Below are 11,280 nucleotides of genomic sequence, written 5' to 3' on the forward strand. Positions count from 1 at the left end.
CTGCCTCTGAGTATCACCAATATGGAAATCTAAGGATTAAAGGTTTATAGTTGAGGTTCTTTGCTAACTGATAAACACTATAGTGACAGAATTCTCATTTATATGGTGTTTTGATTAACCAATTAATTTTTACATTTATTGTGTGTGAGTGCATGCATGCGTGTGTGTGTGTGTATGCACACACTCACGCTTAGGTGTGCACCATGGTGTGCATATGGAGGTCAGAGGATAACTTGTGGGAGTCATTTCTCTTTTTCCACCACATGGGTTCCAGGGGTCAAACTCAGGTGGTCAGGCTTGGTGACAAGTGCCTTTACCTGCTGAGCCATGTCGTCAGCCCATTGTCTATAACATACTTCCGTTGTTCATGGCCACAGCCCTTTGTGACATGGCCATATCCAGTGTCAGTCACTTGCCCTGAGTTCCAGAGCCAGCTCCCAGAAGCACCAACACCATCTCGGGGTTTTTCTCCAGAATATTCTCCCACATGAACAGGCAGAATGGAGTTTTAGATATATGTGGTCCATGACACCACTCCTTTCCCCATGGTAGTCAGAACAGACACTGTCACCCTAGTCAATGTGATTAGTGACTCGGTGGCCCTTTGGCCCCCTGCTCTTTCTACAGACAAGCTGGTCGTCCATGCTCAGGGACACATGACCTCCCTTTGCTTTGCAGAGGGCTTCAGATTCTAAGGCCACCCTAACCCTAACCTAACAATGTTTGCTTTCATTGTCAGGAGCCTATAAGACCCTCGAAGTTCTGGAACTTGGGGTTTAAGTTGTCTCGGCCGCGTGGCTAGCACGAACACCTCAAACATAACCTACCGCCAGACTCGTATCCCGCTGTGGTGAGGTTGGATGTGCAGTCACGTTTCACGAAGGATGGGAAATGTTGTCCTGCAGGGGTGAGGGATGACCCTGCCCATCTAGCAACTAATGTCTAGGAGTATGGCCTTATTTGGATAAAAAGACTTTTCTTCCGCAGTAGGGATCTGGTGATGAAGCCACCCTGGGCTACTCTGACGGCCCCTGAGTCTAATGACAATATCCTTAGGAGGAACACGCAGAGCTAAGACACTGAGACGGCTCAAGATGGCGGTAGAGATTATAGTGATGCAGTCATACCCAGGGGATGCCTGGAGCCACCAGAAGTTGGGAGAGGTGAGGAAGGGTCTTCCCTGGGGGCCGTCAATGCCGTCAGGGCCCTTGTTGACACCTTGGCTCCGGACTTCTGGCCTAGAGAACAGTGAAGCCATAGGGTTGTCTCATTTAAGATGCTTGGTTTGTACAATTAGTTATGACAATCCCAGGAAGTTAGTATAAATCTCCTGTGAGAAGTGACGCAGAGAAAGTGGGAAGAACACAGGAAGTCACGGTGAGAAACTGTCTAAGAAAATGAGGGTCTCACCAAGGCAGTTGGGAGTAAAAACAAATCTTTATGGTTTAAAGGGTAAAAGGATTAGCCTAAAACGACTAACCAGGCAGTAACTTAGCCTAAAACGACTAACCAGGCAGTAACTTAGTGCTTTCATATCTCCATGAAAATGGGAACACCCCAGCATTATGGGCTGTGGCTTTAATCCCAGGGGTCTCTGAAAGCTGAGGTAGATACTCAGGGCCAGACTGATCTACGTGAGAGTTCCAGGCCAGCTAGCGCTACATAGTGAGACCCTGTCAAGAGAGAGAGAGAGACAGAGAGACACAGAGAGAGAGAGAAGAGAGAGACAGAGACACAGAGAGAGAGACAGAGACACACACAGAGACAGAAAGACAGAGAGAAGAGAGAGACAGAGAGAAGGGAGAGACAGAGAGAAGGGAGAGACAGAGAGAAGGGAGAGACAGAGAGAAGAGAGAGACAGAGACAGAGAGACACACACAGAGAGAGAAGACAGAGAGAGAGATGAGAGAGAGAAGAGAGGAGGGAAGAGGAAGAGGAGGAAGAGGAGGAGGAGGACTCCAGTGCTCCTCAGCTGATCAGCATTCAGTCTATAGGGGCAATTAGATGCTGGAGAGCTAACTGCCAGCCCCAGGGGATGGCCATTCTCTACAGTTCTTATGGGAGAAACATTGAAAATCTTAAAAGCTTACAAATTTGAATCAATAGTTTGTTCATAAAAGCAGGAGGCACAGTGAACTTTCCTCTACCCAAGTAAAACGTTTGGTGACTCTGTTTCCCAGAAATTTCCACAGTAGTGTCGGGGACAAGAAAATCAGGAAGAGCAGAGGGATCATGTGGGCTTTCCAGCTTCTGCTGTTTCTAGGTTCTCAGAGCTGGGTCTCTAGGGCCCCTTAACATGGAGTCCAGTAATTGTAAGAAAGCTGACTGCTCATGTCTAGTCTGGGGTTCAAAGTCTGAACCGTCCCCTGCTTTGGATTCCATGTTTTTGTGCGTTAGAATCTCACCCTGGGCTTCTGGAGGAGGCTGCGGCCATTGTCCCATTTCTTCAGTCCAGGCCTCCTTTCCCCCGCCTGGCGTCCTTGTTCCCCTCTCTGCACCAGGTTTGCGTTCACCCCACCTTGCAAGGCGACTCCCTGTAGTTATCAGGCTGTGTTGGGCCACACGGGGTTCCTTCCAGTCTAGCTGTTGGTCTGCAGGATGGCTGACATGCACCCAGAAGTCCAGCCGTACAGAGAGGCACTGCAAATATCCAGCGAGGTGACGATTGGTGACAACTGCCAGAGGATCAAAGTCAGAGACGAGCTCATGGCAGAGGTGGAGATGTTGTGTGACAGAGCTTTTCCTGGGGAGATGCAACACACACACACACACACACACACCTAAACACCCCAGATAGGTATCTCACAACAGACCAAAGTACAGATATTACCACAGTTCAGTTTGGTGAATCAATGAGGGTTTTTTTTTTTTTTTTATGGAATTACTTATAGGAATACGAGTGAGAGGTCACGTACAAGAGCAGAAATGACTCAAAGGCAGCTGCATCACCGCAGCCCACCCCTGCACGGGTGCCAGCTCACAGAGCTGGGAACCTGGAGCAGACTGCACAGCCTGCAGGAAGCCCACCAGGTTGGAGAGCATCTCTTCCAGGTGTCCCAGCTGGCCTGAACCTCTTCCAGGCAGCTGCTTTGGCCTCAGAGTCTTCTCTTTTGCAGCTGTCCTCCTCTGAGAGCCATCTTTGCAGCCCAGCTTTGTCTGAGAGGGACACTCAGCTTTTATTTTTTATTTTGGCAGGGAGGCTCCTAGTGAATCTGGTCAGTTTCAGGGACTCCCTGAAGCTATTTTGAGGTCTCTGACCTTCCTGTTTAAAGAGCTTCTCTTCAGGATGGAAGTTTTGAATCTTGAAGGAAACTGTTCTACAATGTTCTATCCTTTCTTCCAGCTCTCACATTTTCCCCACCTCCTCTTCCTCAGCGCACCTTGGAGGGGGTGACTACAGACGCCACCTACGGGTAAGAGATAGCCCACCTACTACAATAACAGTTGTTTGCTCTCAGTGAGCCTGACTACTAACTACTGGCATCAATACCATGCTCACAGCTTGACAGACACATCACATCCACATAACAAAACCATAGAAGTCACTTCCCCGATGGGACCTATGACCTCCCTAGCCACGGGGTTCTTTTATGGTTTAAAGTACCCGATGTGAATTCTCTCTTGTGCAGCAGGCCTTAAATTCAAATTAGAGGTTGCTGATCTTACGACAGCCAAACCTCTATTCCACAAGCAGGACGATCCTGCCTAGCATTTCAGTATTTCAGCGCACAGGGACTCTGGTGACAATTCTCCACCAGCGGGATACATGGCCCCTCTGACAATACAGAAGCCATCCAACAGGGTGGGAGTTTCCGGTTCGCTCCCAGCTTACTTTTCCTCTGCCCTATGGTCAGAACATGCACACATGCTGTCTCAATGGGTCCTCACTATCTAGGTCTAGTATAATAGCAATTGCCAATAGCAGTACCAATAGCTTTTATGCTTTGTGGCTTTGAGGGGGCCTTCCCTGGCCAACAACTCACAGGAAGGCAGCCGACTCCTAGCACTGGGATTTTCATTCAATAACCATACAGTCTCTGGGAACATCCTTTTTTCACCCATGTGGTTTTAAACTCGTTAACTGTTGATTTAACAACCCATTTTTCCTTTCCGTTAACCCAGCACTAGTAGGCTTGCAAGGTAGGTGGAAGTGTCATGTAACTGTTGTCTTTCCAGATCGTAAAAACACTCCGGGGCTGCTATTACGTCATCTATATATCAAAACGGTGTTCAGAGGATGAAGCGACATCCCAAACCACTATCCCTTAACAAATAGTGGAGTTACAAAGGTAACCTTGGTGAAACGCCGTCAAAGCTTGCTGCCATCCCCTCTCAGCCAGTGATCCCAGAAGCTCACAGCTAAGATTGCTAAAGTGGAAATAAGTGAGGTCTACGGAAAGGTTCCATAAATTTGGTTGCATACAAAGCCTGGATAAGAGGCGCTAATTTAATTACCTCCCTGTAACTCTCAGTCATTCTTTCTGTGCCTTCTATTTCCACATTCTGGAGCCCTTCCACAGAGCCTCCCTGTGTTTCCAAGTACTTGATGAATTCAGTGGTCTGACTTAATCTGTTCAGACCTACTCTGGGCCAAAGGGAAACATGGTCCTGCTCTTCCCTACTGTGTCTGCTGGCTCCCCAGGTCAGACAGGCACTGTGGATGTAGCTGTAGCTGTTATTCTCCTCCACCATGGCTGTTGGGGGAGTTCCTGACTGGCCACGCCATCTCCATCCCTAGCATAACTTTCTTCTAGAGGGAAACGCCCTCCTCAGTGTGGGGGGATGGTTACCATGCCGGGACAGGCTTGATCACACTCATTTGAACTATTCTATCACTCCTGTCTTCTATGAACTGCTCCTTAGGGCTTAAAGCTGTACAGAGCTGTATGCTATGATTAAGGCTTCTTTTCATATTTTCCTTAGGAACTCCAGCTCGACACAAATCTCGCCACGTTTATCTTTGAGGAACCCAGACAGACTTTCTCAGCCTTCCCATTTCCTCAACTGTTCTAGGTTGCTCTCCCAATAGACAGACATGCTTTACATGCTGGTCCGAGTTACTGAGATCTGCCAAAACCTTTCCTTCTTTATGATGACCTTGTCCCATCACAGGGCTCAGCAAAATCAGTAAAGCTCCATACCACTCTTGAGCTCCTTTCTGGGTCAACCTTTTCTTTAACTCCTCTGTGAACACAGTTCTGTCTGTCCCAGTGGGTTTCCAACACAGCTTCTCTTGTTCCTAGTTCCCCCAATAGTGTCTGCCCCTCCTCCATGATCCTCCAGCCCCGGATATTCATGGGGACCTCAAACAGAGCTGACCAAGTGTCCCTAATGGCTTTGGTAAGTCAGTCTCTCAGGTACTGACTTCTCGCGCACGGCGGCAGGTCATGCAGCCTTGGCCTTAAGGAGAATAGAAGTTACATCACTGTCTTTTCTTCCACAGCAGACTGATCCCGTGCTCTCCCATGATCCGCAGCCTCACACGCCTGAGACAGGCTCTTTCACTGCCTGCTTAAAAGTCTCCCCTAATTCCAGCAATTCAAGGGCTGAGCATTTCCTGATCATGCTGGTTTCTCATACCAAACCAAGGTTAATGCCCCCATCTGCATGTTGGTTTAGAGATTTTCCCTCTTTTTCTACTGAAGGTTGGAGCATCTGTCGCTTTTACCATCTTCTCCTCTTCCTCACTTTCTGACTCTTCCCATGAGTTCCTAGTCCCTGGGTCCCATAAAGGGCTTCTGAGCACTGATATAGTCATACTCTCGCATCCCTCTGGCCCTGGCAAGCCAACACTGCCATCTCCTCCTCCTCTATCTAGTTTACTTGCCAGTTCAGAGGTGAACATGGAGGATACGGCCACATCTCCGTGTCTTGATGCAACGGTTCCTTTACACAAACACCTTCCTGCTTGGCTGCCATCTTGGCCTCAGCTGTATTTCTAACTATGCACAACCTACATTCTGGCTCCACCAGCTCCACTGTTGCTTGCCAACAATCTCGACCCCTCTGCAAACGTCTCAACAACTGCAGCATTTCCTCTCAACCTTTAACTGCCTCCGGGGACTCTCCACATCGTGTGGGGACTTCACTCATCAAGCTGGCACGTGACACACAGATGAAGACTGCTGTCCCGGGATGCCTCCCACAGACACTCCTGAGCCCGACGGTTCTGCCTTAGAGGCATGCCTCACTGCCTAGAGCAAGAGTCAGGCAACCACTGTCATAAAAGGCACACTAACATACACCATACAGAGGATGCTCCCCTCCAGGATTCTCAGCCTCAGGTGCATGCCTGGATCCCCTCAGCCAGGACCATGTCCTCACTCCTCCTGAACTCATCTTTGGTTCTGTTGGGCCCCTGTTTGGGTGCCAATTGTGTTATGGGACAAATCTTCTCCTGGGGAGACTCAACATATGTGACTACTCACTGCAGATAGGGATCCCATGACAGACCAAAGTGTGGGTACCATTGAGTGACACAACAGGAAAGGGGTGAGTCCTGGCTGAAAGGTTTCTGCACCTCAGTAAGCCCCTCCACAGATGCAATAATCCAAACCAGATCAAATCAAGCCGAACTAGAAAAAGCCCGGGTTTAATGGATACAACAGCTTCCAGATGGCTTTCCAGGCCCAGAGAGGAGATGGGGAAGGAAGACTTGAAAACCACGTGCTTGTTCTCTGGGGGGCGTTTTCAATACCCTGTGGGAGTGATCTTGTGCATCTCTGGGAAGGGGTCATCGTTTGGCAGGCTTTCTTGGATGTAGAGTTTAGACTGAGACAACTCCCAGAGGACAGGGCTTGGGATGGAACTTTCATCTGAGCATTCCAGACTCTTTGGATATATGGATGTTAGGGTCTCAGGTGAATCCTTAACTCAAACATCCCAGACTCTTTGGGTCTACGGATGCCAGGGGCAGGGGTAAGGCTTCCACCCAAACACCAGCCTGCAGTGTTTTGATGTAAAGTGTTCTCCACAGGCTTGAGTGTTCTTGAAGGTCATAGAACTTTGCTTTCTAAGAAATTGGGGGTCTTATCAAGGCAAAGGGGGTAGGATCAGGGTGTAAAGGTGAAACACTGAATCAGGCAGTGGGTGGCAAGCTTCTAGACTCTACAGAACACTTCCCGCTTGCTCTCTGCTCTGCCTCACTAACGTGAGGTGCTCCCTTGTGTATCTCCAACCACCAGGGAGCCCTTCGGTCTCTGAGCCAACACAAGCCCCTCCTCCCTCAAGTTGCCTTTTTGGTTATGTAAATGTTACTGAAACCTGCCATCTTCCTGTTATATTCAGGCTCCAGGAGCCACTCCAACTTCTTTCCTCACTGCCCAGTCATCAGTCAGTCCTCTTGGATTTATTTCCATCACAGAACTCAGGCCATCCTTCTTCTCAGGCCTTCCTCTGCTGTTCACTGGTCATCCCCATCGCTGGCCTGGACCACTCAGCAGCTAGGTCACCCCTTCAGATTCCTCGCCTGTGACTCACCCTTCACCTCGAAACCAACCTGGTCAGTGGGCAAATCCCATGAGGTCACCTTTTTCTTCTCAATCCAAAGCAAAGAATAAAATTTTCTTGGTGTCCCATGACCTATCCCTGCCCCTCCTCATGCTCATACCCAGCACCTCAGCCTCTGCCTGTTCCTAGAACAGCCCATGCTCTTGCCCGAGGACCTTTGCACTTAGGGTTCCTTGGAATTCCCTTCTATCCATTGCCACAGGTGTGGCCATGTTTCATAATTCAAATCCAATGTCATGGAAAACTTTTTCTGACCTTGCCGTGTTAGGACCTCAACTTCCTGTCAGTATCCCAGCTGCTACTGCCCTTCCCAGGGTTTGCCGCTTGGAAAATCACCTCGTTAGTGTTCTGCTAATGTTATTATCGTGTCCCCATATGCAAACAGAAGCTAAGGGCGGGTAGAGCCGCAGCACATGCTCCTCACGGTGTTCCAGCACCTTTTACAGTGCCTGGGATCGGATCTCTAGGTGTTTCTGGACACTCCTACGTCTGGTCAATGATTGAAGGATGAGCGAATGGAACCAGGTCTGTTTGCAGCCCGCTCCCACTCACCCCAGAGCTTTACAGCTCTTTCACATCCAAACTAACCACTCAGGCAGGGCCACCTTTAACCCTGATCAGCGTGTCATTCCCCAATGACGAATGTAAAGCCGGAGAGTATGTCACTAGGACTCGCCCTCTGGGTGACAGCCGCCGGGGGTCATTAGCTCCTTCTGTGACATTGCCTGTGAAGATAAAGGAGGATGTGCCACAGTCTGGCCACAGAGGCCACAGTCTGGCTTCTCAGCCTTCTCAGGGTCTCAGCAAAGCCTCCGGGCTACCCTGAAACACAGCATTTCCATTAGTTTCCGAGACCCTAGGAAACTGAGTCCTGGCTGGCTCCTGCATTGTCTGACTAAGTGTGCCCATGTCTTCCCCATTCATGGTGCAGACTCAAGGGCCTCTGTCCCATGAGACAGCACCAGAGGCTGAGGATGCCTCTCGGGTGCACAAGTCAGCACAGAGCCTCTGGGCAGAAGAAAGGTGACTCCAAGGACGTTTAGTTTAGAGACTAAGTCTTCCATTCACGGAAAATACAGCAAAAGGGGGAAAAGGGGTGGGGGGTGACCGAGTAGGAGATGAAGAGTGGGTTCTGTAACCCCAGGGCTCTGAAAGCCGAGGCAGGAAGCGATCGCATGAGTTTCAGGTCAATGTGAACTCCAGAGTAAGACTGTCTCAAAACAACAACAATAACAAAAATACAGTAAAAGCAAGTGTTCTTCCCCTCACAGAGAACTACACTGCATGCAAATAACATGTCAGTAAAAGTGAGAGAATTCAGCGTTCCCTCTATGACTCTTGGGGACAGCGACCTGAGGGGGCTCCAATGGCTTTCCTTTATCTACTCAGTCCCCCTGCTTATTGTCACACCCACAACCATCCCTGAGCAAGGAAGAGATGCAGAGGCATATCCCTCTGAATGGCGTGTTTCAAATCGTAAGAGGCAATTAGTTTGTATCTTGTCATATGACTTCATTTAGCTGCAAGGAATACTGGGAAATGTAGTCTAGCTGGGTGAGTCTGTTATTTGGAGAGGCGGCAATAAATATTTGAAGATATGGTTCAATGGTTAAGAGCATTGGTTCTCTCGCAGAGGACCTGGGTTCAATTCTCAGCACCTGTATGGTGGCTCTCAACCCTTCATGACTATGTTTCCAGGTGACCTAACACCCTCTTCTGGATTTCGTGGGCACTGTATGCACACGGTACACATACATACATGCAGGCAAACTACTCATACACATAAAATACAATAAATAAAATACAAAAAAATAAATATAAAAAAATGAAAAATTTGTGCTCACCACAGATAGGATACTGATGACAGACTAAAGAACAATCCACCCAAGGCCAGCTCAGCGAGCCAGTGCCTCTACTGAGGCCACTTACCAGAGCGAGGGTGATGGGTGAGAGGAACAGGGCGACCCCAAGGCTGTGCAGCACTGAAAAGTCCACTCCAGCGCTGGGGGTGATTTATCAACACTGCATCCCCGGAGCTCCCTTTGGGACTGGCAGATAGCTTGGTGGATGGACCATCCCTTTCCAGATTTGCAGACAGCTTGGTGGATGGGCGACTCCTTCCAGAAGTTGTGTCTGTCACTTTGAGGAGAGGTCTTGTGAATGTTGTAACTTTTCGGGAACTTTGTATCTGTTTTGTGTTTTTGAGATGTGGTCTGTCTTACTTTGTAGCCCAGGCTGGCCGCCAACTCTCAGTCCTTCTGCTTACACCTGCCACATACTGGGATTTTGTGTGTGTGCAGTGAGTGTGTGCGTAGTGTGGTGTGTGTACATCTGCACACATATAGTGTGTGGTGTGTGTGTGGTGTGGTGTGGTGTGGTGTGTGCATAGTGTGTGCGTGTGTGTGTGTGGTTTGGTGGTGGTGGTGCATATGTGTATAAGGATGAGTAAGAATAAAGTTTGAAACAAAAGCTAAGAATTTAGATGACCCCAGACAGCTAGAGCAGACTTTCTTTAGTGCAAGAGGTGGTGACTGAAGCTACGGCTACTCTGCGATCAGGGCACAGAATGCACAAAGACCAGCATTCAGGACAGCCTGGATCAGTGCTTCAGACTAAAGTCTTTGTCGCTGAGGAGAGTGAATCAGAATGAGAAAGTGAGTTGTTTTCCTTAGACTTGCTGTCTGGAGTTGGGGGCAGCCACTTTGCTTCCGTAATCCCCCAAAGCAGGCTTCCTGGGACCATGCACTCAGTTTGTGGGCCTTGGTCTTTGGGGTAGTGTTCCTTAGTGTGTGTATGAATGTAGTGGTGGTGGTGGAGGGCATGTGTGTGTAGGTGTGTGTTCATGTATGTGAGTGCATGTATGTAGGTGTGGGTGAGTGGGTCACTGTGTGTGTGTGTGTGTGTGTGTAGGTGTGTGCATGTATGTGAGTGTGTGTGTATGTGCGTGTGTAGGTGAGTGTGTGTGTAGGTGTGGGTGAGTGGGTCACTGTGTGTGTGTGCGTGTGTGTGTAGGTGTGTGCATGTATGTGACTGTGTGTGTAGGTGTGTGTGTGTATGTGAGTGTGTGTATGTAGGTGTGGGTGAGTGGGTCACTGTGCATGTGTGTATGTGCGTGTGTGTGTAGGTGTGTGTGTGTGAGTGTGTGTGTGTAGGTGTGGGTGAGTGGGTCATTGTGTGTGTGTGTATGTGCATGTGTGTGTAGGTGTGTGCATGTATGTGATTGTGTGTGTATGTGAGTGTGTGTGTGTAGGTGTGGGTGAGTGGGTTGGTAGGTGTGTGTGTGTGTGTGTAGGTGTGTGCGTGCATGTATGTGACTGTGTGTATAGGTGTGTGTGTGGATCATTAGGTGTGTATGTGGGGTGGGTTGGTAGGTATGTGTGTATGTACATGTATGTAGGTGTGTGTGCGTGTATGTGAGTGTGTGTGTGTGTAGGTGTGGGTGAGTGGGTCAGTAGGGGTGTGTGTGTGTATGTGAATGTGTGTCTTCTTCATGTATGTGTGCATATGTGTGTAGGGGTGTGTGTGTATGTGAGTGTGTGTATAGGTGTGTGTGTGGATCATTAGGTGTGTATGTGGGGTGGGTTGGTAGGTATGTGTGTATGTACATGTATGTAGGTGTGTGCGTATATGTGAGTGTGTGTAGATGTGGGTGAGTGGGTCAGTAGGGGTGTGTGTGTATGTGTGTGTGTGTCTTCTTCACGTATGTGTGCATATGTGTGTAGGGGGGTGTGTGTATGTGAGTGTGTGGGTGCGCATGGGTGGGTAGATGGG

This window comes from Microtus oregoni, unplaced genomic scaffold (genome assembly GCF_018167655.1).
Source record: "Microtus oregoni isolate MIOR12 unplaced genomic scaffold, Mior012 000023F_ref0000262, whole genome shotgun sequence".
Lineage (NCBI taxonomy): Eukaryota > Metazoa > Chordata > Mammalia > Rodentia > Cricetidae > Microtus > Microtus oregoni.